Below are 4,572 nucleotides of genomic sequence, written 5' to 3'. Positions count from 1 at the left end.
ATTCTAATCAGCTCATCAAAGTCCCCAGGCTAATTGTTTTTTTTTTTTTAACATATCAAAAAAAAAAAGTCTAAATATATATCATTCTAAATCTATAAAATTATATAAATATTTTTATAAAATTATTATTTATATGTATATTTTTTATTTTTTATACATATTTGTTTCATTTAATATTGTTAAAAAATGAACGACTTAAAGTAAAATGACCGAAATATTTTTATGAGTAGATATAAAAAATAATTATAATGGTATACATGCAAATAGCAGCTTTATAAGAATATTCATATAATTTATATTTAGAAGAGTATACATTAAAAAAACAAAATTCAATCGAAATTTATCAAGTTCTTATGATTCAATTGGATTAACAAGTCAAAAAAAAATTGAGTTACATTGTTAATTTTTTTTTTTAAGATCTTGACTCGGTCAAGTTGGAATATTAGATGATCATTTTGGTAATACTATTATCCATTTTGATTTTGATATCATTATCATTATTGAATCTATTTCATCTACATATACTTCATTATTTTTAAAAGATTAAAGCATATCGAATTTAAATTAATTATATGTGCTTAAATTAATAAAATATTTTTTTAATGATTTGTAAATGTTGACTTGTGGTTTATTTTTGAGGCAAGAATTTTGTAAAAGTTGAAATTAACATGATTTAATCTTTTTTGTTATCTTTTTTATTGATGAATTATTTTTTATTAGATTTTGACTATTTTATTATTATTATTTTAAGTGTATACCCTCATAAATATACGTAATTGCATGAATACCCTCTCAAAGTTACTCTTTGTATGTATATCTACATGAAGTTTTCTTTTTGCATGTAACCATCAGGGTATTTCAGTCATTTCAATGTTAAATTGTTTATTTTTTAATGGCATTAGATGGTATGGGTGTATATATATATATATATATATATATATATATATATATATATATATATATATATATATATATATATATAATGAAGTAAGAAGGGTATACATGCAAAATAAGTATTTTATGAGCGTATACATGCAAATAGCAATTTTATAAGGGTATTCATATAATTTTATATATTTTGGAGGATATACATGCAAAAAATCTTTTTTTAAGTTAAACAACATTAGTCATTAGTTTGCTGGCTTTTATATTTATGGCCAAAAGACAGACCAGGAAATAAAATCTGTGCTGGAAATAAATGGAACCGGTTCTAAGGATAAGGCTTGCAGCATCTTTGATCTAGGAGGTTCACTAGATTCAATATGAACCACTTTGACCACTACAAGTATTTAGAAGATCGCTAAACTCAATGTGGATCACTTTGGCCACTACGAGTATCCAATGGAATCACCAAACTTAATGTAGAATACTTTGGCCACTATGGATATCCAAGAGAATCACTAGACTCGATGTGGAGCACTTTGGCCACTATAAGTAGGAGTGGATAGGGTTCATAAGCGAGATCCATTACATTAAAAAGTTAAGTTGCGTGCCAAACTTTCAGAGGCCATAACTTGGTCATACAATGCCTTATTGAGATAAATTTTTTTTTAAATTAGGTTTCTTTTCGAGATCTACAACTTTAGGTAGAGGTTGAATCAAGCCACAATTATATTATTTATGCTCCAAAATAGACTGGTCAAATCGAAAGTTTTTTTTTTTAGGTAAGACTTTGACCGGGCATAGCTTCTATCCAAAAAAATGAGGCAGAGCTACAAAAGGCAGAGTTGATATAGAAGTCGAGATTTATCTCCTCAAAAATTTTATTTTTTTATAGAGTATTTCTAAATTTTAACTTTTTCTATAATATTTTTATTAATTATATTTAGTTTAGGATATCTAGTCCTAATCGAACTAGAATAGGAATCCAACCTAAATTATGAAAGGGGGGACCTCACTAGTATTATAAATAGAGGCAATGTACCTTAGTTTAAGAGGTGTGAAGAAGGATCAATGAAATAAAGAAGACTTAAAGCCCTACTTTCGAGATTCCTCCACCTTCTTCTATTTTTTTTGAGAGATTCGAGCTAAGCGGATTAAAAATATTTCTTCTCCTAATTAGATCAAGTTGGTATCAGAGCTTGGGTCCTATATATCTGTGAGAGCCTCTGTTCATGGTCGAGATGTATGAGTAATACAAGCAGTCAGAAGAAGAGCTATCCATAGTTCAAGTACATTGAAGAACCAAGGTGAGTACGGCTGCTAGTTCTTCCTTGATGGATGATGATCAGATAAAAGTACGTCTCATACAATTAGAGAAGAAGATTGCCCAACTCACCGAAATCGTATTGAGATTGGCGATACCTTCAACATAAGCACCAGCAACTATTGTTGCGAAACTGTCTCCTATGGCTCAAGATGAAGAACTACCATCCAGTGAGGAGTATGAAGATGAGCGACCTACTGATATGAAAAATCTCTCTCTTCAACTGTTTAAAATTGAGGCTTGAATTAAGATCCATGTATATGACGAAATTGTTGATACAAAAAAGCTAGATAACTAGCTAGACTAGTTAGAGACATAGTTTACTATCTATGGATACTCTAGTATCTAGACGGTAACTTTCATCTGTCTCAAGCTTGCTTGGTAGAATTCATACATGAGGAACAATAATACTTCGAATCCGACATGGAACAAATTCAAGAGCTTAATCAAGAAGCAATTCTACCTAATCGACCATAAGAAGGATTGGTGGAACAAGTGGCAGTACCTATGGTAAAAATATGATCAGTCTGTTCAAGACTACACCATCAAGTTTCATAAGCAAGCAATCTCATTTAAAATCTTCATCGATAATCATGCAGTTTTTATGAAGTACATCAGAGGTCTCTATAAGAGCATCCAAAAGGAGTTAAAACTCTTCAAAGTTGAAGATATTAGCGAAACCAGTGTGAAGGTCAATAGGATTGAGGAGAAGAATCAACCTAGGAAAGGTAAAAGGGCGACAAGTTCAAGAAAGACAGTAAAAAAATAAGCCAACAGCGGGGAGTAGGGCAAGAAGCAAGCCAACATGACTCAAAAAAATTACTGCGATCATTGTGACCTCCATGGACACACCAAGGAGAAGTATTAGAAACTTCACTCCTAGTTGCGGTTGAAGAGAAAGACGCAGAAAGAAAAGGATTCCAAGAAGAAGGGGAAGGCAAGTCTTAATACTGTAGAAGTTGGAAAGCTGTGTGAGCTTGAGCAAGCAGACTCAAAATTGAGCCTGATGACGAGGAAGCCTGAGACAATTATTGAAGTAATTTTAGAGGTGCGAGAGAAACTCTTTCATCTGAAGATCTAGTTGAAGTAGAGCATCATCGAGGCTATAGTAGACCCTAGAAGCCAGAAGAACCTAATCTCTGAAAATCTAGTTTAGAAACTAGGTTTGCGGACCAAGCCTTATCCATATCCTTACCCTCTTAGTTGGATCCAGAAGGATGTCGAATTGAAGATTGCGAAGCAGTGTATCTTCAAATTTGCCATAACTGAAAGGTATATTGACGAGGTAACTTGTAAAGTAGTTTCTATGGATATTTGTTAGGTTATCCTTGGGAGCCCATACCTTTGGGATCGAGATGCAGTCTTCCACCGGCATTTGAAGTAAATATCGGTTCGTGAAGGAAGGAAAGGAGCCTATGATTAATGCCTCCAAAATACAAGAAAATGTAGACCTTGCAATTGCTGCCCTAGTAAAGCGATTTGTTAATGTCTACAACAAGTTTGCGATCATGGTACAAAAATTTGATACTACTTATAAGAGGCCAAGCTCTTGTACTTTGGTTTCATTGACCGATTTAATGAGATCAAAATCAAGGAGGTGTCGTAGTCGTCATCGACGAGGAAGAACGACAAGGAGCGTCGCTACCACAAAGTCTAGATGCAGGAGTAGAGCAAGTGGTTCGCTAAGACTCAAGAGTGAAGAAAAATCCAGCCATAAGCCATTCTAAGCAAAGCGAGGTGGTTCAACCCCGAGATGAGAAAACAGGCATTTATCCACCTTCAGTTCTGATTTAGCAGGAGCTAAATCCTCTAAATAGAGAGAGCTCTAATCCAAGAGGATTACCAGACTCAATGCGGACCGCTTTGACCACTACAAGTATTCAAGAGGATCACCAAAATGGATGTGGATTATTTTATCCACTACGAGTATCCAAGAGGATCACCAAACTCAATGTGGAATGCGTTGGCCACTATTGATATCCAAAAGGATCACTAGACTCAATGCGAAACATTTTGTCAACTACAAGTAGGGCTGAATAGGGTTCAGAAGCAAAATCCGCCACATCAGAAAGTTGAGTTGCATGCCAAACTTTCAGAGGTCAAAACTTGGTCATACGATGCCCAATTGAGATTTTTTTTTTGAAATTGTGTATAATTTCGAGATTTATAACTGTGGACAGAAGTTGAATCAGGCCGAAATTCGATCGTTTAGGCTTGAAAACAGACTGGACAAATCGAAAGTTTTTTTGTAAGCAAGATTTTGACTAGGCATAGCTCTCTATTTAAGAAGAATCAGATGGAGCGACAGAAGACAGAGTTGATATATAAGTCAAGATCTACCTCTTCAAGAATTTTAATTCTTTCTA

Source organism: Phoenix dactylifera, chromosome 15, assembly GCF_051530095.1.
Source record: "Phoenix dactylifera cultivar Ajwa chromosome 15, Ajwa_hap1_PhDact_Kaust_v1.1, whole genome shotgun sequence".
Taxonomy (NCBI): Eukaryota; Viridiplantae; Streptophyta; class Magnoliopsida; order Arecales; family Arecaceae; genus Phoenix; species Phoenix dactylifera.
Note: the sequence above shows the minus strand (reverse complement) of the source record.